The following is a 23,735-nucleotide window of genomic DNA, read 5'->3' on the forward strand; positions in this document are numbered from 1 at the left end:
GACTAAAATCAATTATCTCAAGGTCCTATAAACAAGGGTCCTATGCAAAGAGCCCTTTTTGTTCTTGTGGACCGTGGTGAGCTGTGATCCTTGATCTCCCAGTGATCTGGGACACCTCTCAGGGTAGACTTTTTTTTTTTTTTGAGGTCAGCGTTAAAGAAGAAGAGGCCGTTCTGGGGTGGATTCCGTTATCTACTGAGAGCCAATGAATGGGAACAGTAATTTACCAAGGGGGAAAGGTCCTTGTTGGTGCAATGAAGTTTAGAAACTTCTGCTTGAAATGCCCTTCATGTAAGTTCCAGGTGAATCTTGCCAGTTTTGAACCATTAAGTTGCTGTATTTGATTGTAGTACTTTCCATTAAATCATTGCGTTAAATTGGCTAATGATTAAGTGCTAAGTGCTTCTAAGAATTACACACTCAAAACTTGTTATTTACCAGCAAAATATTAATAAACCTTAAATTGCCACTAAAACTAGAGTTGTGTACAATCAATCCTCAGCAACAGATGAAGACAGTTTGTTGCTCGTTGTTGCAGCAAAGCACACTGAGCTTCAGACCATTATGGTTACTTTGAAAGCTTCCTATAAATTTCCACAGAAACTATAACAGATAAAAAGAGTACAATAATAATAGTTGATAGAGCAAATTCTCAGCTACAAAATGATATTTTTCAACATAGTCACCACCATAAGCTGTGCATTTTCTCCAGTGATGAACAAGAGCCTGCAAGCTGTGCTCGTGAATACCTGCACTAGTGGAGGTGACAGCTGTGCATGGCTGTCTGGAATGTGGCTGTCATGTCACTGTCACCACTGCTGATGCAACATGTACTGCCTCACTGTGCTTAAATCCACTAGTTGGTCTCCCTCAACGTTCAGCAAGAATTGATGAATGTCAGTGGATGCTATTGTTACCTCATGGAGGAATTCAGTTATACACCTTTGCTCCACACCACTTCTACATCAGACGCCATTCTGTCAGACTGCCCCTCTGCTGCCATCTGTCACACAGCAATAAAATGGAACAGTATTGGCGGGGCAGTTCAGCCTCTACTGCCATACCACCAATATCCATCTCTGACGTTGTGGAACAACATCATAGAATAGGAGGCATTACCTTTGGAGCAGCCCTTGTTTATAGCCTTTAGAGTAGTGAAAACATCAAGGTTGAAAAAGAATAGCATGAGAAATAGCATTCATGAGTTTTTGTTACACAATTATGAAGTGAATAATCAGAGGCTGGGGGCATGGAAGGAATGCATAACAATTGCAGCCCGCCTCTGTCTGAGCTGCCCACATGCCTTTGCTCAGGGCTGCTGTGCCGTGCAGACATTTTTCACATTTTGTCCTGGTGTCCCTACACAGCAGACACTTATTCATTGTATGCTGCTAAGCACAACTAACTTGAGTGACACACCAAGCTACTGGGAAGCTCACAGAGAAACTGTGAAATCTGAGACTTGAAAACTTTCATTTCCATACTGGATATTGACTGGGTAAGCAAGTAGCATCCCTGAAGTACAACACAAAAATTGCTTGGAGAGTGAACTTTTAACCTTTTGTACTGTATTAAATATGTAAATGGACAGTAAGAAATGATATATAAGCATCTGTAGCACTTAGGTATTATTTTGCTTTTTAAAATATCACATGAACATGGAGAGCACTATGAAGGGGAGAGTACAAAGCAGAACAGATAGGGTTGTCTGTGTGATGTTTGCCTTGTGTGGTGGTCTGAGGAGACCTCCTTGGTTTTCTCTAAGTCTTCCCTCTGACAAACAGACATTCCCTAGCTCTGCTTGCTCTTCTTTCTGAAGATCACCTCATAGACACTGTAACTGCTTGTTCCAAATCCCTTCTGTCCTTGCATAATGCTGCTTTTCTATTACAATACCAAAAAAACATTTCAGGAGGAGTTCAGCTATCTAGCACCCATTACAAAGAGTAAATACATTTACATACTTACTGTGTCATTTCAGATTCTTCTCTCAGTGTTTGACCTTGTAGATCATACTTTTCTTCTCATTCAGCTATCCAAGACTCATACTCTTCCGAGCAGGGTCCTAGAGCACAGTGAGTGCTCTGTGCTATGGGTGGCGGTTATGTGCCAGCTCTGTGGCAGAGGCGGTGGCATTTCGGTGGTGTTGCATGGCAAAACAGTGTCTCGAACTCTGAAGTGATAAATCTTCTTTAGGTGCTTGGTTAACACATTTACAAACGATGCTAGGTTTCATAGAAATTAGGCTAAAATTTGATCTCCTTGATGAAGATGTCTGAATTTCTTTCTAGTTGATAAGTACTTTGGAATAATGAAGCCAAATGAGAACAGAGGCAGATGGAACAGAGCAGTATGTAAAATCACACTCTAATTTGGACTGTTTAGGGCATATTGGAATTCTGGAAAGATTCTTCCCTATTCAGTTGTTCCCTGGGTGTGTCTTCGAATCTGGAACTTCATCCACCTGAAACTGTCACTCAGCCCTGCTGGCAATGCCTTGCTTCCAGCCAGTACACATGTCCCTGCAAGTGAAGAATCTGAATAAGCTGCCCGCTAGAAATGCAAATTCATCCTCTGGGATGGTATTGTCCCAGCTTCCGCTGTGCACTCCACACTAGGAAATTGTACCATGCTTGCAGAAGGCAGTTCTCACATCAGGTAACCATGGGGTGCTGGGTGACAGAGGCTGTCTCCAAGTAGAGGAATTGCTATCAGCTAACAAGCTGTAGAGAAATAGCAGTGTCCTTAGGACCATAAGTTGTCTGGTATGCTCACTCAGGTTTGTGCAGAAAGCACAGGTTTGAACAGGAGCAAGAATGGAAGTAATTTCAGGTGTGACATTTTATTCAAAAGATATTGCAGAAACAGGAACTGAGCCTGAGCAGTAAATGTCCAGCTATTACTGGAGGCGTGTAGATGGGAGCCAAATGCTCCTCGCTCAAAGCACCCTGTAGCTGCATGATCCCTGCATGCTTCTATTGCAGTCAGTTTGGTAGTGCTGCAAGAGCTGGCACTGAATCTTTATGCTTTGATTTACAGCAATAAATTTCAGGTACCTTTGTGAAAAATTAAGGAATGTCTAGTAAAATATCCTGAAATTGAGGACTCTCAGGCCATTGGCCCTTTCTACAAAAGTGACCTGAATGTTCAACCTGGTATCATTCTCTTGACACGTGACATAATCAATTTGCATGTAAATAAGATCCCAAAGAAGCTGCGGGTGTCCCATCCCTGGAGGCATTCAAGGCCAGGTTGGATGGTGCCCTGGGCAGCCTGGTCTGGTGGGTGGCAATCAGCCCATGGCAGGGGTTGGAACTTGGTGGGTTTTAAGGTCCCTTCCAACTCAAGCCATTCTGTGATTCTTTGACTCTATGATTCTATGAACAACAGTGGTAAAAAAGAAAAGAGGTAGGACTCTGCTATTCACAGACAGCCAACTGTGTTACCTGAAATGTCATCAGAGGTGATATTTTTCCAGGGGCTGGATCCTTCTGCTTTGCCCACTCCACACCAACAGAACACGTTGTTTTTCCCAGTGTAATGGATTCCATGCTGCAGACACATGCATAACTCCATGCTGCAAAATAAAAAGTATAATCTCTTTCAGTGTGCTGAAAGGGGTGTGCTGACTAGCCAAACTGCTGCAAGGAAGCCACTGAGCAGGGAGTCTGCTACTGCTGGCCATGCTTGTGCTGCAGGCAACTTCACATGGTGAGCTTGCACCGACCTCTTGTGGCTTCTGCAGCAAAGTGTGCACAGATTTACACGAGTCGTTGCTCTTGCTCTTCTCCATCTCCCAGGGACTGCTATACTGGACACTACATCTATGATGTATTTACTGAAAGAGCTTTATTTTAACTGCTTTTGACCTTCCCATCACAGTAATGCAAACATAGAGTCAAATGTAATTTAAAAGAATTGAGCTAAGGTGCTCAAATGCAGGTGTTTCTGGTTCTTTTTATCCTGGAGCTTAAATCTACAGTCACGTTGCACATACAACTGCAACAATTAATTTTCATAAGCTGCTGGGGCCTCTGCACTACAGGATAATAATCATTTGGATCATTTGCTGTGAAATTGTTCTCAGAAGAGAAACCTTTTTTGACTGAACAAACATTCATGTAGGAAGTAACATCTTCTATTTTAAATTTAACTTGTAAAATATACACATTTTAAATTTAGAAGCCAAAGACAAGCAAAATACTGTTTTTTTTTGTTTGTTTGTTTGTTTTGTCAGGAGTTTTTGTGAATGTAAAAATTACTTACGTCAGCTCTTATGTTGTCTATTCCAATGTCTTCTGATTTTCTTTACCTCTTTTTTCCACCAAGTCCATTTTAAGAAACACCTTATTGCAACTCTTCTTTGGTACATTAACTCAGAAAATGATGCGGTATTCAAAAGATTTATGTAAGTGCTATGCAGTAATGAAAGTAATTTGATACGCTAACCACTTATTACACTGAGCTTATTTCTTAGTTCTTCACTCTTTAGACTATACATATTTCTGATTATGCATTTAAGCCTTTGCCCTGATCTCCAAAGGAACAAAACTCCACCATTCTAATATAAGCATCAATATTAATAATTTTATCTAATTTATTTCAGCAACAAAATCTAGAGCAGTGTCTGTTTTGTAACCCTAGGATAATAAAGATGCAGTGGAGTAGAAGTACCACCAGGTGGTGTAGCCCCAAGGATAGCTATTTCACTGAGAGTTGATCTAGATAAAATCTTACATTTCATTTGGCAAAGCTGGAATAAAATTGCTCTCCTGCTGGTTGAGGGGGTGTCAGAGCTGTCAGCACCTATGCATTAGAGTTAAAAGTCTGCTGAGAATGTTTTATTGACTCTTTGGAGGGCAGAGAAAATAACAGTTATGTTTATGTTGGAAAGTTGTTTTAAAATCCTGTGTAATTAAACAGTGTCAAGGAGGCTATTAGCCTTTTAAAAGATAGCTTTTGAAGTTTAAAGAATCATCAAATATTGAAAAGATAAAAGGAAGACAAATGTATAGACAGAACCCAGCAGATGTCAGACCTGTCATGTAAACATGCCTTGGTACCAGACTTGAAAATGGCAACAAGAAACCCAGTTTAGAAAGGCAGGTCTTCTTAGAGTTTGGGAAATTACAGACCAGTAAGGTACTTGCCCGTACCAGGCAAATTAGAAGAAAAACAAACAAAGAAAGAACGGACAGTGAACTCAAGACTAAATATAAAATACTGGGGACGGGTTAAGCCAGCTTTTGCTTGGGGGAGCTGTGGCTCAGGACCTGCTCAGGTGTCTGTACAAGTCAGTGAGTGGGCAGGTAGAGCCCTCAGGTGATATGGGCTCCTAGAGGGAATCTTTGTCCAAGAACAAAGATTACTTTATAAAGGATAGAAGAAATGGCTGATGTAGGAGAATAAAAGTTTGGAAACAAAGGCAGAATGCTTTTCTTATCAGAGAGGTGGTTTGAGTCCCACAGATTTACTTTGAGACCTGTGCTGTTTGGCATGAAGCCAACTGGGAAAGTGAAAATTCCCAGCTCCAGAAGCTATGATACATTAAGTCTCCCCTTAGTAATCTTTTTGGGGATATGTGGTTGTATCTAATAACAATAATATGATCACAATTAGAGATAATGGTAGGGTGCAACTTCAGTCACAACACAGCTGTAGCTTCCAGGGTGAGAGCAAAACAATCTTATACACAAATAATGGTCAAGTGGAATGAACTCCACAGAAGGTGCAGAGCTAGACATACAGATTTTGGAGGTGGTGTCCATTTATTTCTCACCACTAAGGGCAAAAGGTTTCTGTGTCAGCCTTGGCCTCAAGGTGGAACTGTGGGTCTACCTGGACCCACGAGTAGAGTGAGGCAATCCCTGAGAGGGCTGCTTGCAATTCTCCTGCTATGTAAGTGCCTGCAGTCACTAAACCATCTGCTCTGAAAACTGCTTACCTTGTTTTTATTTGAACAAAGAAACAGTGAGGGACAAAACTCAGGGATTCTGGGAGCAGAGGTTTCATGCAGAGATATTGTTGCCTTACCATTCATATACATCCTGGCTAAAAGATGCAAGGGTAAAAACCTGATTTCCTAATTAGGTTGCATTAAGAGGTGCTGTAATAACACTATATTGTGCTGCATTTTACTGCGATGACTGGGACAGAAAAGAGGGAGTTGGGATGGATTTGGATGAATCTGTCATAGCTCTCCACAGTACACCAGTAGCCAGTGGGCTGCACCTGAGGAACCAGACCTAACACTTCCCTGTCAAAAGGGTGACTGCTGGGGCTATAGGAGCAGATGTGAAAGAGAGAATGAGGCCATAATTTAGGACACTGGGAGATCTTCCAAGGCAAGAAATAAGAGGAGGGAAAGACCATGAGATGTTTAGCTGTAGTTATAAGCTTTACAATCGTTCAGCAATTAAAAGGGTAACTGGTTCTGGACAAAGAAGGTGAGATGATACCACAGTCTATGAAACATTTGCAAAGAGAAATCACATTAGTCCTACCATGGCCAAGTATTATTAAAGGCAAAAATTTCTGGACTGAAAATGCTGAGACCTGAACAAAACAAGAAATAGATGTCCATTCTAGCCTATTCTGTCACAAATGCAAGAAGCTGCTTCTGCCATTGTTGTGAATATGCAAATATTCTTTCTTTTAGCTTTCAAGTGAATGAATGACTAGACCACAAAGAGGTTAAACATTCTCTTCCCATTGGACACTGCAATCACATAAGTAACACAGCTCTTATCTGCTAAATCTACCAGTACTTACAATAATTGAAATACTGGTGTGCTGCAGCCTTAGGAGGCTTGGCACCATGGGATCACCTACAAGAAGTATGGACGTTATTTTTCATTCTGCCTGCTGTTTTCATCCAGTGGGCAACAAATAAAGCCATTATGTGAAATACAGGGACTGATACAGGGGCAAGTGCTAGAAGAGGATGCTGTTAAGAGTCCTGGGATAAGATCATCACTGCCTATTATACATTTGTTGCTTGGGGTTGCTTTGTGACATGTACTGCTAGTAAAACATAAGCTTCTTACCAGTTATGACCCATCTGGATAATGTGACAACTTTCAGAACCAGGTGGATGTGCCCGAAACTGACACAGCAAAACAGGGCAAGTACAAACTCCAGAACAGGCTTTACAATACAATGGAGCCGCTGTGTGGAAAAAAGAACTCTCAGTGAGTCAGCCAACAGCTTGCTATTTCCTGGGTGGTTTATCTATGCATGCAGTAACTTGTCAGTGTTTGTTACTTTCAATCTGGTATCATAAATGATGCCGTTTCTCATAAAACATAATATGAGCACCTCTTTGTCACTAGTTCTGAAAATCACATGGGCATCAGATTATCTTACTCTCATTCAAAGCAAACCTCAGAAACTAAATTTAGTCCATGTATTGGAGCAGAACTTTAAAATACATTGCAAGGCTTCTGAACATGCAGTTCAAAATCTACAGGAGAAGTAGGATTATAATTTAAGTAAAGTATTATTCTACATTTTACACATTCGTTTCATTGACAGTACTTTTGGCGCTACTAAAATGTCTTGCTAATGTATTATTGTTTCTTATTAAAAAATAAATGGCATATCAAAATGTGTGGGAAAACTATTTAATTGTGTGTGATGTCATGGAGGGCATATTTTTGCATTTTTTTTTTCTGGTACAACAGTAGAAACATTTGCCTTAGAAAAAAAAATCAAGCAAAGGCTTTTAGTGGTAGCAAGCTGCCCCTAGATAACATCTCTCAGTTGGCAATGTGAATAAATTTAGTGTAAAATATAGTAAAAACCTAGGGAATGGTGAAATCCATGGATAAGGGTGTCTTTTTTTTCTGAATGATGATGCTGTTTTGGGTACCTGCTTTGAAATTTAAATATACCTGGCTTAAAGAAACAACTTGAGGATACACTCTGAAAATCACAACTCTCAGGAAATGCCAAAGGCAGCAAACATCAAAACCATGCAACACAGCACTAGGCAGTTTTGCCAGTGGTGATGAGGGACACAAGACCAAGCCAACAGCAAGCACGTGATTTAAAATCCCTTCAGTATCTGGCACTGGGCAGGTATTCTCATGGAGGAAGTAGTAAAGGACTGTTTACACAAGGGTGTGCATTGGATACAATTCAAGCAAAAGCAAGACATTCCTACAATGTGGCTGCCAACTGAAGATGGAAAGCACACATTCTGAGAGATCTTAACTGCTGTGCAAGAACAGGAAGAAAAACCTCTGTATTTTTCCTTTGGTCTTCAAAAATTATTAGATTGAGTTCTATTTCTGTTTATAAGATTGGGGAAGAATGCACACCTTCATACAATTCTAGTAGAGCTGAAAATTCAATTTTTGTATTTTCCAGCTGAAGGAAGAAAAGCTATTGATTCTTACAACTCTTTGCTCTGTCAGAAGATTTGCTGCTTCACTATTTCCAGATGAATTCTTCAAGAACCTCACTAAACTCAGCATTAATGATCTCATTGCAACACATTGCCTTCTTTTGGGTGGCCCTGAGGACACCAGCTGACTTTCATAGCCCTGACCTGCAGCTTTCCCCATGCTCACACCCATGAAGCTCATTTAAGCTCTAGCTTTGGTGTTCTGTCTTCTTCACTGTGCTGGAAGTAATGCTGGTCACTTGTTCAGCATTACCCATGGATCTATATATCAAGGCTTATGGTGTTCCGCTCCCCTGATTTTTGAACTAACTTTCTAGCTTGAACTTGGGCTTCCCTTATCTCTCTGATCTGGACTCTTGGTCAAATATGACTGTGATCCCTGAGCCTGCCTGCTTTATCTTGCGTAGGTGAGATGGGATGGGTCACCTGTCTTTTGGATGATTGCTTGTCTCCTGTCCATTGGGGAGCAGCTGGCCTTTACCTGTGGCTTGGTATCTATGTGCTATTAACTCACCCACTCTGCACTTGAGCCCTGATTCCTGATAGTATTTTCTGGTTGCTCTCTCACTCTAGATGTCATAAATAAGCTTGATATTATCAGAAAACAACACTTAAAGATGTTTATATAGTGGGATTCAAGTAATAACAGAAAAGATTCTTTTCTTTGCAATTCATGTTTCCATAAAGAAGCACTCAGGGGGGTTCTGTTTATTTATTTCCAGTGTTACTGATAATTTCCCTCAGTCAGTACCTTTCTAAATCATCCCCTCCTTCCTTGTGTCTGCCACTGTAGAGCTTTATCTCAGGCTTTTTGAAGTAAAAGTTTTCAGTGGAGTGTAATGGTCATGTAATGACCAGATCCCTGTTATATTTGCTTATCTTAGACCTTCTGAGGCGGAACAGTTAAACCTCTAAATTTGAAGAACGCTGAATTGCATGTGTGTAAAAGTTACAGGGCAGTCACAAAAGTCTTTGATGCTTCAGCGCTTGAAATGTGCACTATGTCACATACCTGAATGTTTTTACTTTAAGCAGTACTGTTAACGCATGTGAGACAGGGAAAAAATCTCCAATTTCACAAGTGAAAGGTATGGCAGGGAAATCACTCCAGTGACTTCAGCAGGGTGAATAAGACCCTTGTAATCCCCAGTAATGTATCAGGTCAAGTAATGCAAAAGAGATATAAATAATCAAAGTCCTTCACTGAAAGTGTTACCTGCACTGATTTCTGTCAGGAAATTCAGCTTCCAGTTAGTGTTTGTCACTAGCATTACTGTGAAAACAGAGCAGTTTGCAACAAAAAAGCAAGCTGTCAGCTGTAGCTAAGTTTAGTGGCCCTAAGGTGTGGGACAAAACCATAATACAACATAAATATTTGACTTTGCTGTTTTAGCTTCTTTATGAAATGCAAAAAGGGTGAAATGTAGTGCTGGAATCCTTCCTAGAGGATGATAAGCTAAATATATTTTAGAATGGAAGAAAAAAAGTTCTTGCATTTCTACACTACAGATTCTGAATCTGTTTTAAAATGTTTTGAAGTGTCTACAGTGTGAAAGAGAAGCTCATACTGTTAAATTGCATATGTTCAAGCACAATGGGCAGAATCAAGATAACGTCTTTCAAAGGTCTTCTAGACCCATGTTTTAAATTCTACTTGATAACCTCACAAAATCCAGATTAACTTGCATTGTCTCAGGTCTGTACTGTTATGTCCAAGAACTGTGCTAATAATTTTTTGAATTACATAACCCACAGCAATCCCGTGTTCCTTTTTTTTTTTTTTTTTTTTTTGAGTATAGACATGTTTTACTAAAAGAAAAATATTGTTCACTGAATTCTTATGGCCCTTAAACTAACATTTCTTTGTGCTGCAATCATCAGAGTGTTTCTTTTTCTGAACCTCTGGAAAAGAGCTGTGGAACTGAAATTCATCTCCTGGAAGACTGGTGGCTTCTAGCTGTGCAGTTAGGTCATTTTGTAGTGGGGAAGTCAGGCGCAAGGAAATAAACACAAAATTTTTAAGGTAGTTAATTTGCTCTGGAATTGCCTTACCCAATGACAGTCTCATTTTTGGCATCTTTACAGTTCCTACCCTGACAATCCCAGAGTCTCAAAACTCTGCAGCAAAGCCAAGAGCTGGACTGAAGCCCTCTGAGTTCCACGTTAACACTCCAGGCACGTGATTATCTTTTTGCTGACATTACCAACATATCACATCATGTAAATTCAATAACACTAATTTAAGTGCTGATTTTGTGCTGGGTGGTTCTTATATTTTCTTTCTTAAAGGACTGCCATTTAGGTTAAATTCCTAATGGGTCCATGATTTCATATGGGCGCTCCTCAAGCAAGGTACTTACATTGTCTTCTTTACTGCTCTTACAAATATCCAGCAACCTCACCAGCAGTTAGAAATACACATCAGATGTGAAAATCAGATGTGAAGTATCCACACACAGATTCAAGTGTAAAATTTCAGACATCCACGGGTTATTTTGCCTGCAGAATGTTAGCATCTCACACACTCTAAGCAGAAAATGTACAAGCCTATGTTTTCTATTCACAAAGCCTTTTCAAATCTTTGGAGGAGGCTTCAGATCATGTTTCCATTGAAACAGACACAGGAATGGGAGCTTCAAGTCCATGTTCTTGTCTCAGACTTGCAGTTTGGGCCTCTTCAATGCTTAAGACAAGAGTAATTATCTGCTGGTTGTGCAAGAGGTTCCATGGACTTGGAATAGCTGTGGCTCAGCAGTGGGCAGTGTGCAGAGTTGTCAACAGTTTACGGGCATTCGGCCTGGTTCTGTGATGAATGGGGCAGGGGACCCACAGACCCAGGCCCCAGGAAAGGGAAAAGGGGAAAAAAAGGGTAAGGAGATGGGCCTGAGAGTAAAAACAGTGGCAACAATCTGAGGAGAATCAAACTAATTTACTAAATAAGATATCGGAATGCAAAACAACACACTATAGTACAATATAGTTACAATTTAAGCTAATAAATCCAATACAGTGAGAATGTCCAAAAAAATCAAGGTAGGCCTTACTCTAATACCAACGATAAGACAGCTGGGGAGCGAGATGCTGCCAGGACAAGAGATGGGTGGAAAGAGAGCAAGGTCTTGTGATCTGCGAGTTTTTATCTTTCCCTCTGACCGGAAATGGTAACAGAGGAGCAAAGTCCCCTAGGGAATGTAGTAGTCTTTCTCTTCTGAGAACTCGGTACATACACTACATGATGTTATGATGTGGAATACCAATAACCAGAAATCATAAAACCATGACAAGAGTGCACTGAGTCACTGTCAGCCTTATTCATTTCTGCTATGGCAGTGTACAAAAAGCCCTGCATCTGTTAAGTGGACAGTTATTCTAAGTACTCTTGAAGAGTTAGGAAAACAGGATATTTGCTGTCAGGTCTTGGAGTTTTACAGCCTGATGTAAGCCCTGCACTGCACGCTCTAAGATGTCATCTGGTAAGACTGCAAGTGCTGTCAGAAACCCTGCATATGTCCATTCTCTACTATTCCTGACTTCTGTGTTTGTTGGGTTTATGCTGAAAGAGAGGATCTAACGCAATCTCTTACAGGGGGGATGATTATTCTGAACTCACTAATGGGCTGCGCCAGGCTCTTAGGTGAAAAATGCCATCTTCTCAGAACAATAGCACTCACTTAACAGAAATGTTAAAATGACAGTTGTGGCTCCTAGGCAGGAAGCTGCCCTGTTGTTCTCAAGAATGGACCGCCACCATTGTTTCAAAATGACAGTGTCCGTGCTTGCGTGCCAGTAGTGCAGAAGTGACTTCTTACACAGGATGGCTGGGATGACACTGTGCAACACAAAGAGATTGCAACATAATGTGGTAGGGCCTTATTGTCTTTCTGGAACTCATTGCAAAGTTCCTCTCTCCAAGTAAAGTGACATGGTAATTGCCTTTGGATGTCCCCACAGTGCATGATTCACTTGTAAGTGAGCGATGCTGGCACGTCTGCTTGAGGTTAGGGCCCAGCAAAATTACAGAAGTGCAATGTTGGAGCTCTACCTTTTGCACATAACCATCACAGGGAGACATATTCACAGCCTGAAAGACGTGAGGCACCTGTTGCTTGCCTTACTGCTCTTCTACCTCCAGCCTGCTTGTTTTCTCTGCAGCACAATGCTCCAACTGTAATGCAATAGTTATGATAGTTGCTGTAAACTAGAAGTAATAACAGCATGATCTGATGGCTTCCTGAGCATAACCGAGTATCTGCTATCTGCAGTGCTTTGTGTCAGTGTCAGGGTTAAGGGAATCAGCATATTTGTAGAGATGCCCAACACTTCCTTGTTTCATGCCCATTGCTGCTAGTAGGACAAGCCAATGTGAAAGAACTTGCCAAGAAATGAGGTGATCTAAATGTTATTCTACAAGGCTTAAGAGAGATAGCTTTCCTTCTGCAATAAAAATGTCATTATCTCTTATAATTCCACAGCTTATTTGATGACACTTTAGTTATTTAAGGATTTAGAACAATCCTTGCTAATCCTTCAGATATTATCTGCCAGTCCATACAGCATGTCTGATGCTTCATACGATAGACTACAGTAAGTAATTTTCTAGGCTATGTTGCTACTGCTCATAGTAGTTTGAGGTACGCAGCTTCAGGGAAGCCGGACTGTTCCTATGCCTTCCTCATCCTTGGTTTCTTGTTCCTACCACTCAATCATATACTAAAAAAAAAAAAATAAAAAAAATAGAAGAACATATCTGCTTTTATTCATTCTTCAACAGATAAATGCTTTTCATTTAAAATTTATTTTGTCGAAAGACTGCAATTGTGTTTGGCATTCCTTTCTCATTATGTTGAGAAAAAGAGTAGGATGTGCACTGGCTGGTATGGAAAAACTAACAAGTGCACATCCTGCTCATTTTGTAATGTTAGCTGGAAGGAAACTGTTTTCAAACTGCAGTTTAGTAACCATTCCCTAGTCAAAAATACAACTCAGTTGTTAGATCTCAAACAAATACTTGTTACATCTCAAACAAATGCTAATGAATTATGGATTGCATAGTGTTTTACTTGTAACCACTAACTGTAGAAAAAGAGATGAGGTACTCGAACCACTCTCACTGACCTCATGAGTTCATGAAGTTGGCATGAGCCCACCTCTCAAGCCTGTCCACATCCTTCTGGATAGCATCTCTTCACTCTAGTGTGTCAATTGCACCGCTCATCTTGGTGTCGTCTGCAAACTTGCTGAGGGTGCACTCGATCCCACTGTCCATGTTGCCTACAAAGATGTTAAAGAAAAACCAGTCCCAGCACTGATCTCTGAGGAATGCCATTAGTCACCAGTCTCCACCTGGACATTGAGCCATTGACCACAATTCTCTGAGTGCGACCACGCAGCCAATTCCTTATCCAGCAAGCAGTCCATCCATCAAATCCATTTTTCTCCAACTTGGCGACCAAGATGTCATGTGGGACAGTATCAAACACTTTTGCACAAGTCCAGGTAGCTTATGTTAGTTGCTCTTCCTTTGTCTACTGATGCTGTAACCCAGTCATAAAAGGCCACCAAGTTTGTCAGGCATGACTTACCCTTGGTGAAGCCATGTTGGTTACCACCAATCACCTCATCTTTATTTTCCATGTGCCTTAGTAGGGCCTTCAGGAGGATCTGCTCTATGATCTTGCCAGGCACAGAGTTAAGACTGACTGGCCTGTAGTTCCCTGGATCTTTTTCTTTTTTTTCCCTTCTTGAAAATGGGAGTTATGTTTCCCCTTTTCCAATCAGTGGGAACTTCACCAGACTGCCGTGACCTTTCAAATATGGTGGATAGCAGCCTGACAACTTCATCTGCTGCTTCCCTCAGAACCCATGGATGGATCTCATCAGGTCCCATGGACTTGTACACCTTCAGGTTCTTTAGATGGTCTTGAACCTCATCTCTCATAGCACATAGATCTACCTTCTCCAGGTTCTTGCCATTGCATTCTGCTGCTTGGGCAGCGTAGCTAGAGCCTTTGCCAGTGAAGACTGAGGCAAAGAAGTCATTGAGCGCCTCAGCCTTCTCTGTATCCCCTCTGACCAGGTCTCCAGTTTCCTTCCAGAGAGGGCCCACATCCTCCCTGACATTCTTTTTAATCACTGATATACCTGTAGAATTTCTTCTTATTCCCCTTTATGTCCCTGGCTAGATATAATTCTGTCTGGCTTTTAGCTTTGCTAAGCTGATCCCTGGCTGCTTGGAGAACTTCTTTGTAGTCCTCCCAGGTAACCTGTTCCTGCTTCCACTCCCTAATAGACTTTTTGAGCTTCATTAAGTCCAGGAGCTCCTTGTTGATCCACAGAAGCCTCCTGGCACTCTTGGTTGCCTTTCTTTTTTCTCAGGATGCACTGCTTCTGGGCTTAGAGGAGGTAGTCCTTGAATACCAATCAGCTTTCTTGGGCCCCTCTTCCTTCCAGGGCTTTCTCCTGTGTCACCCTGCCAAGCAGTTCCCTGAAGAGTTCAAATTCTGCTCTCCTGAAGTCCAGAGTAGCAAGCTTGCTGTGCACCTTCTTTGACACCCTGAGGATTTTGAACTCCACCATTTCATGGTCACTACATCCAAGGGTGCCCTTGAGCTTCACATTACTCACCAGCCCCTCCTGGTTGGTGAGGACAAGGTCCAGCATAGCACCTTTCCTCATAGGCTCCTGTACTACTTGGAAGAGGAAGTTATCATCAGCACACTCCAGGAACCTCTTCAGTTTCTGGTGCACTACTGTGTTGTCCTTCCAACAGAAATCAGAGTGCTTGAAGTCCCCATGAGGACCATGTTTTGTGAATGTGAAGCTGCTTTTATCTGTTTATAGAGGGCCTCATCCACTTGGTCTTCCTAATCAGTCAGCCTGTAGCCCCCCTGCTCCCCCCTCTCTCTCCCTCCTTCCCCTGCCTTCCCTTTAACACTAACCCATGAGCTCTCTGTCAGCTCCTCAACTATCCCCAGGTGGAGCTCCATGGACTCCAGGTGGTCACTGATGTAGCAGGCAACACACCCTCCCCTTCTCTCCTGCCTTTCTTCCCTAAAAAGTTTATACCCATCTATTCCTACATTCCAGTCATGAGAGTCATCCCACCATGTCTCAGTGATGCCAATGACATCACAGACCTTTAGGCACACATACACCTGCAACTCCTCCTGCTTGGTCCCCATGTTCCACACACTGGTGAACAGGCAGTTGAGTTGGGCTCCCATTGAGGCGGATTTACCAATTAGAGTTCCCTTATCCTAAAGCTTAGGTGCCATCTGAGTAACATAGTTTTCTTCCTATGTCAGATTCGGAGAAAGAAGTAATACTTCTAGTTGTGGTAAGATATTTGATGCTACCATCACAAAATAATAGAGAACGGATGTTCTCACTCTTAGAGCTGTGTTACAAATGAGGATATGAATGGTGAGTTTACACTGTTGCTCAAATAATTTCTTGCCATCTATAAAGTTTGCTCCATCAGATCTCCTGGGTAATGGGAAAGTCAAAGCTGCTTTTGGATCATCTGAAAGATTATTAGGAAGAATACACTAAGGAGAAAAATTTGTCTCAGAGTATCTTTGTCTTTTAAGTCTGGCAAATACATAGCAGATTTGGAGTAACAGATCTTGGCCAAAAGCCTCAACCAGAACAATAGAACTGGAACACATGATAACAATCTTTACAGTAGAGAACCTGTAACATCTCACCAAAGCAAAAAAAAAAAGTAGATGAAAATATAAAATCTAACCAGGAAGAAGTGTCCTAGATCATTTGCATTTCTCATTTACTCTCTGACAGTCGATGAGAAACTCCTCCTGAGGTCATCTGTCTACCCAAGGAGGTTTTGTCCTCCAAAATGGTAGAAATCATAGAGATTTTGCAGAAGTAATGGAAATGTTTTCTGAAGAATACATGTGATTAGCAGAATGAAACTTATGGAAGATTGTCAGCGAGTGTGCAGTCATGGACATCACTTGAGAAATGAAATGATAGAAGTTGGAATAAAACCTTGTAATAACTCATAATACTTTCCAGGCTCTCTAGCTATTATTACAGTTAAGAAAAATGGGGAAGAGATACAGTTTGTGTGGGTGGTTAAAACATTCCACCTAGTAACTACCTCCAGTGCATGCCTTGCATTCATCGTGATTTCCTGGTTAACTGTACCAGCACTGAAGATCTCAACAGGTTGGACTTAACAAACAGGTATAGGAGACCTTCAGGAAGGAAGTGCTGGGCAAAACGAAACTCCTAGCTGTACATAGCTCAGGCCCAGCCAGCATGGGTTTGTGAAGGGCAGGTCCTGCTTGACCAACCTGATCTCCTTCTATGATCGAGTGACCCACCTGGTGGATGAGGGAAAGGCTGTTGATGTGGTCTACCTAGATTTCAGCAAAGCCTTCGACACTGTCTCCCACAGTATTCTCCTGGAGAAGCTGGCAGCCCGTGGCTTGGACAGGTACACTCTTTGCTGGGTAAGGAGCTGGCTGGAGGGCCGGGCCCAGAGAGTGGTGGTGAATGGAGTTAAATCCAGCTGGCGACCAGTCATGAGTGGTGTTCCCCAGGGGTCGGTGCTGGGGCCTGTCCTCTTCAATATCTTTATTGATGACCTGGATGAGGGCATTGAGAGCACCCTCAGTAAGTTTGCAGACAACACCAAGCTGGCAGGAGGTGTCAATCTGCCTGGGGGTAACAAGGCCCTACAGAGAGATCTGGATCTCTGGGCTGAAGCCAATGGAAGAGGTTCAACAAGACAAGTGCTGGGTCCTGCACTTTGGCCACAACAACCCCAGGCAATGCTACAGGCTTGGGGCAGAGTGGCTGGAAGACTGTGTAGAGGAAACGGACCTGGGGGTGTTGGTCGACGCTTGGCTGAGCATGAGCCAGCAGTGTGCCCAGGTGGCCACAAAGGCCAATGGCATCCTGGCTTGTATCAGAAATAGTGTTGCCAGTAGGAGCAGGAAAGTAATTGTCCCTCTGTACTCAGCCCTGGTGAGGCCCCACCTCGAGTACTGTGTCCAGTTTTGGGCCCTCACTGCAAGAAAGACATTGAGGCCCTGGAGCGTGTTCAGAGGAGGGCGGCGAAGCTGGTGGGGGGTCTGGAGCACAGGGCTTATGAGGAGCAGCTGAGGGAGCTGGGATAGTTCAGTCTGGAGAAGAGGAGGCTCAGGGGGGACCTTATTGCTCTCTATAACTACCTGAAGGGACGTTGTAGTGAGCTGGGCGTCAGCCTCTTCTCTCTTTTAACTAGTGACAGGACGAGGGGGAATGGCCTCAAGTTGCACCAGGGGAGATTTAGACTGGATATTTGGAAATTCTACTTTTCTGAAAGACTGGTCAGGTGCTGGAATGGGCTGCCCAGGGAGGTGGTTGAGTCACTGTCCCTGGAGGTGTTCAAGAAACATTTAGATATAGTGTTGAGAGACATGGTTTAGTGGGGTTATTGGTGGTAGGTGGATGGTTGGACTGGATGATCTTGTAGGTCTTTTCCAACCTAGCTCATTCTATGATTCTATGATTCTGTGATTCTATGATTTCTATCTCTTACATAAGATTCAGAGTCATTTTCTGGTTTGAGTTTGGCACGCACCACTAATGGTCCATCTCAACACATAATTTATGCTTAGTTGGAAGTGGGTAGATTCTTGTATTCCAGTTAAAATAATTTATGTGTGAGTAAATTACATCTGGGCTAGAAGTAAAAGAAACAGTGATATATTTGAGTAATTTTCACATCTCATATTTTTCCTAAAACGAATAGGCAAAGATGTCTTTGATTAAAACTACTTGTTCATTAATAGTCATGGCTGGAAACTTGATTCTGTCAGAAAGAACAGCTGTAGCTATCTTTGGCAAAAGGCTCTGTGCTTCTACTGTTGCAGTTAAAGAAGGTTGGGCCGGAGGATCTCATGCATCTTCTCCACCTCAGGTGATTCTATGGTTACTGTGTAACTCAAGGAAGTGTTAGAATTTGTCTGCTACTTCAGTGGCAAAGTACTATTGCTCTGTGGAATCCTGTGCTCAGATGCATGATAATCCAAGTCCAGACAGACAAACACTAAAGAATAATATGAAGGAGGGCAGGGTGAGACTAGCAGAGAGAGATGATGGCTTTCAGAAGTTCAGGACACACCTTGTGGTTAGGCATAAAACCTCTGGCAGTTGTCATTCTAACAGTTCAAGCTAGGTCAGGCCTTGGCTGATGGTGGTTTGATGAACATTAGACCCATAGTCATACTTAGCACAAATCAGTCATACAGAAGTAGGATCTACCTCAGGTTAAAAGTGATCTGAGTTGGCGGGGTTTAGATCAGATTACAAAATGACTAGCAATTGTCAAGTCACTTTCTCTTGAAGAGTTAAAGAACATCACCTCACTTCATCACTTTCCTCAAAGTGCCAGGGTGAATTGTAAGTGCACAATGGGCTGTGCACTTACAGGATAGTAAGGATAGATAGGATGTGGGGAGATATGATTCAGATTATAAATAAGCCAAGACGGTTATATATATATATTTACTAATAAATATTACTACTAATAATTGCTAAACAATTATCTTTTTAATGTCAAATTCACTAAATCTGAAAAGTCTTACATGCGAACAGAGCTGCTTTTCAAACGTGCTATGATACTGCAGGCAACGTACAGAGCCTTAAAAAATGTGAATTCTGTCTTCCTATCATTGGGCCTTAAAAAAACTAGAGAGCTACTTGTAAGTGATTGGAAAAGAACAAGGAACAAGTTAACAAATCACACAAATATTCTAGTTTGCTATTACATGTCTGTGAACAATGGGAGAAGGTAAAACAGGTTATAACTAAAGCGTATGTTCAACCTGCTGCTGAAATTTACTGTTTCTATCTTGTTTCACTAGTTCAGTCTGCCATTAGGAAAACTCGTTACTCACCCATTGTCGATTTTGAGGTAATAGACAGTAATATTGTTCACTTTCACTCAGTACTAAAGAATCCATTGAAGTTAAACGAAGTTCTCTACAGCAGGAGTTGCCAAGAAATCAGACTAATGTAAATTTTCAATGTGATGTAGGAATAAAATTACAACTTAAAATGAAAGAAAGAAGTAAAGCTAGTGGCAAGGAAAAAGAATGTGGTTTCCCTGCAAAACATAGCCTTTCAGCACTGTTTTAGCTGCACTAAATCAAAAAAGAGAATATGCTGGAGGTGCTTCCTTTGCTCCTTTCCCTTCAGAAGCAGGACTGGGTGGGAAGAGACAGGACCCAGGGTCTGTTCCCATCCCATCTGACTTTTCTGAGTCCTGCCCAGTGTCTGTACCAACTGCAGAAGTAATTAGAATACCCAAGTGCAACAGCAGCGCAAATCCTTATTTTTACATGATAACAGGGGAAAGCAATCTCTTCCGCAGCAAATATTGGAAATCAACATACCATGGAACAGAACAAACACAAATTGTAAATATACCAAAAAAGATTCCATGCACTCAGTAAGGCAAATATTTAAGCAGAACCTGCAACTAAACCAGCAGAAATCGATTCCTGGGGCAGAGCTACCTGCCTGACTCAGCTAAGGTTTCTGCAGTGTCCGACCAGCAGGGCTGCACTAGAATCATAGAATCACCAAGGTTGGAAAAGACCTCTGAGATCATCCAGTCCAACCATCCACCTATCACCAATATTTCCCACTAAACCATGTCCCTCAGTACAACATCTAATGTTTCTTGAACACCTCCAGGGACGGTGATTCCACCATCTCCCTGGGCAACCTGTTTCAGCACCTGACCACTCTCTCAGAGAAGTACTTCCAAACATCCAACCTGAATCTCCCCTGACGCAACGTGAGGACATTCCCTCTAGTCCTATTGCTAGTTACATGGGAGAAGAGGACGACTCCCATCTCACCACAACCTCCCTTCTGGTAGTTGTAGAGAGCAATAAGGTCTCCCCTGAGCCTCCTCTTCTCCAGACTGAACTATCCCAGCTCCCTCAGCCGCTCCTCATAAGCCCTGTGCTCCAGACCCCCCACCAGCTTCTTCGCCCTCCTCTGAACACGCTCCAGGGCCTCAATGTCTTTCTTGCAGTGAGGGCCCAAAACTGGACACAGTACTCGAGGTGGGGCCTCACCAGGGCTGAGTACCGAGGGATGATCACTTCCGTGCTCCTGCTGGCAACGCTATTTCTGATACAAAGAAGGAGCAGATTCCTTAGAATGTGCTTTATCTGTTCTGGTCTCCAATTTGGCTCTTACTCAGCATTATTTTCCCTCAGCTCCAGTGTCAGAAATACTTGTTTCAGGAACTAAAACTTCTGTCTAGGTTTCACATGATGTACACATACATACAGTCTGTTAATGAAGATCAGTCCCACGAGAAGTCAGCTTCCCACACCATGGGGATGGGCCCTCATGAGTAAAATGCAAACTGCGGATCCCTTCCTCTGACTTCACTCTTTGTTCTCTCAGGTGCAAGCAAGAAGAATATACATAAGCTCTTTCTCTCTCTTGCTCAAACTCATTTCTCCTCCATATAGCTGAAACTTTGAAAATAAATAATGACAGAATGATTCACACACTGGAATTTGAGGCCAACACACCTTTTTCTGTCTTCTAGTAGCTGTCTTGCCTCACATCATCTTTCTGCATCTGAGTTCAGGACCTTGTTCTCTTTGTAATTAGATCCAATGCAGAAGTGTGACTTCAGTGATTTTCACTTATTCCTGATTTACACCAGTAGACAAACGATTAGAACTGCAATACGCATGTGGCACCAGGTTAATAATTCTGCCTTGCTTGCAAGTCTAACTAGCAAACTTGAAAACATAGTACGTTCATAAAAACTATCTTTATTTTATAATTCTTACTCAAGAAGATCAGGGCTATCAAGAAAAAAAAATTCTAGTTTTGGCACAGCTGGGAGAATAGAAACTTCCAAAAGGGATACCAAGAAGCAAATGTGTGTGAGAATAGGAGCAAGTGGCACTCATACACATTTTACAGTCTTTATATTTGTTCTCAAAAACTGCTTCTGTCTAGAAGTCATAGCTTTGCCACACTAAATAAAATATTTTTTAGAAAAATTCTTTGATTCATGTATTGTAATTAGTGTTCATTTACTTAAGAATATTTATGAAAAATTATATTTGTCTAATAGGAAATAGAACAGATGGTGATACTGGCTGAAATTCTGGAAAGCCCCTGAGTAATACTACTACTGAAATTATTTTTTTAAAGTAATGTAACTAGTGCAATTAAACAACAGTAGTCACTTTTGTTTTGAAAAAGTAGTTGTAAGTTGAGTAGCGTGGATATTCTGATCATTCTTTAAGCAGCATCCTGTCTGTTAGTTTTTGTTTTGTTGTTCATTTTTTGTGGGTTTTATTTTGTTTCAATACTGCTTCCCTTTATTGAGGTGACTTCATTTCCTATGCAGTTACTACAGACATGGGGAAACCCCAGGAGACGAAGACACATTTTCCATCAAAACTGATCTGATTATGGCTTTTGATTATATTGTGAATAGGCCATAGGGCACAGAAAGAAAGGACTGCAATTTTGGATTTTTTTGGACTTTCGAAAACTATGAACAAAGTTCTGAGTCAGCCATAAAGGTGCTGACTGAGGCTCAGGAACTTTGCTGAATCAATGCTCAACATCGGCACAAGTGGATTTTAGAATGGTGGAGTAATAAATGCATTGGACTAGGAACCAGAACAGCTAGCAAGATGAACAAAGAGAAACTAGGCTAGCACAACAGAAAATGTGGAAGAGGGACTGAGAGATTATTTTTATTTGCAGAGCAAGAAGCAACAGCTGTAGTTTCAGGTGTGTTACATGGTTGTCTACTGTTGGAACACTCATTTGTGCTGCAGGGAGATCCACGTGCCAAGCTCTGTCAAGATGGAGCTTGAAAGCTTTCCTCTGCCTCCAAAACAGAGCTTTCATCATCAGTGGAGGTGGAAAAAACTATTCACCAGTGTAGGTGTTGCAACTGTACTTCTCTGCAGCAAGCATCACGGGACTGCACAGAAAACACAGGAATAGGGATCATCACCTCCTGCACGATGAGGAAGTAGCACTTCGGGACAGCAGAGCTTTGCCTCTCATCCTTCTCATAAGGCTTTGTGCAACTTCATACCCAAATGATACTTATTTATTAAATCACTCACACAGTGACCTTTGTAACACCTGCCTAGTAGAAGACTGATTTGGGAAACACACTTTTCTCCATGCCTAGCTCTCCCAGAAACAAATGAATGCAATTTCTGTTCTGTTAATGGTGTTAAATATTGAGCATAAGCAGCTACAGGTAGAGGTGCTCAGCCAACCACAAGAATTTCAGCAAACCTTTCCTGAGAAGGAGGACTCAGCCAATCGAGTTAGGCTTGTAGAATTCCATATTAACTAAACAAAGACGAACAAATATTTTTGCAGGGGGCTGATTCAGACACTGCTGGAGCTTATGAGAAAGACAGGTACAGAACACATAACTTATGGGTACATTTCTGTTTACATCCATTTATTCTATACCTTTCATATAAAAATAATTCATGTAACAGCTGGCAAACTTAACATCTTGGTGGTTTTTGTCACTGTCTAATTAAGAAATGGTTAGGGGAACAAGACATACACCTCTGGTATACGTAACTAAAAGGAAATTCTCTATTTGGCCCTCACAAATCAATCAAGTTGCCTCAGGAAGGTTCACAGCACAGAGGGTCTCACTGCCAAAAGAAAAATAAACATGGACTGACAGACAAGGATGCAAAGAAGCTGAGATATTTTCCCTTTGCAGGTCACATGTACGCATAGATTTTACGTACAGGGTCACAAAAGTGTGAGAAAATAAGAGGAAGAATTTGCCTGAAGGAAATGTACAGCTGAAGCAGTACTAGTCTTTCTTGCTGAACTGACTATTCTCTTAAGGAAGGAGTTAGCACATTCACTGACTCAGCTATTCAGCTACTTCCAATTGACCTTTAGATGTCTGGATCTAAAACTTCAGACACAGAGGCAGGATTTCTAAAGACAATGGTGAGGAACTGCTGAGGGGAATTAGGTAAAAGCGGTGCTGGAGGAACACCAGAAGAAAGAAATCCCCTGTTGATCACGGTTGTATAAGGAAATGTAAAGTTCCAGGTCACTCACCAGTTGGGAAAAGCTGGGGAGAAGCATCTAGAAAATAACCTGAGAAACTCATTTTTTTTCACTCAAGCACTTTCCTACCTTTTGCTATGCCATAGCAAAACAGATGAGGAAGCCTTCACTGGTGAAATTAGCTAAACTTAAGCCTTAAGCAGCACCTGCAGAATGATTCAAAATAATCTAACATGCCAGTTTGTCACATTGCTTGGGCAGG

General features: G+C 41.7%; 1 protein-coding gene across 3 annotated transcripts in view; it reads right to left on the reverse strand.

Annotated features, from left to right (window-relative positions):
- The window catches only part of RASSF6 (Ras association domain family member 6), an 82,131-nt gene that overhangs the window by 53,033 nt on the left and 5,363 nt on the right, over positions 1-23,735 (reverse strand). The window contains exons 2-3 of one of the 3 annotated variants that reach the window (XM_021394018.1): positions 3,447-3,577; positions 1,969-2,173 (exon numbers count right to left, since the gene is read on the reverse strand). The gene's annotated coding sequence lies outside the window, so the exon portion shown is untranslated. Of the gene's footprint in view, positions 1-1,968; positions 2,277-3,446; positions 3,578-23,735 lie in introns of those variants that run through there. The other 2 variants (XM_021394024.1, XM_021394017.1) reach the window with 2 other exon arrangements.

This window comes from Numida meleagris, chromosome 4, assembly GCF_002078875.1.
Source record: "Numida meleagris isolate 19003 breed g44 Domestic line chromosome 4, NumMel1.0, whole genome shotgun sequence".
NCBI classification, from domain to species: domain Eukaryota; kingdom Metazoa; phylum Chordata; class Aves; order Galliformes; family Numididae; genus Numida; species Numida meleagris.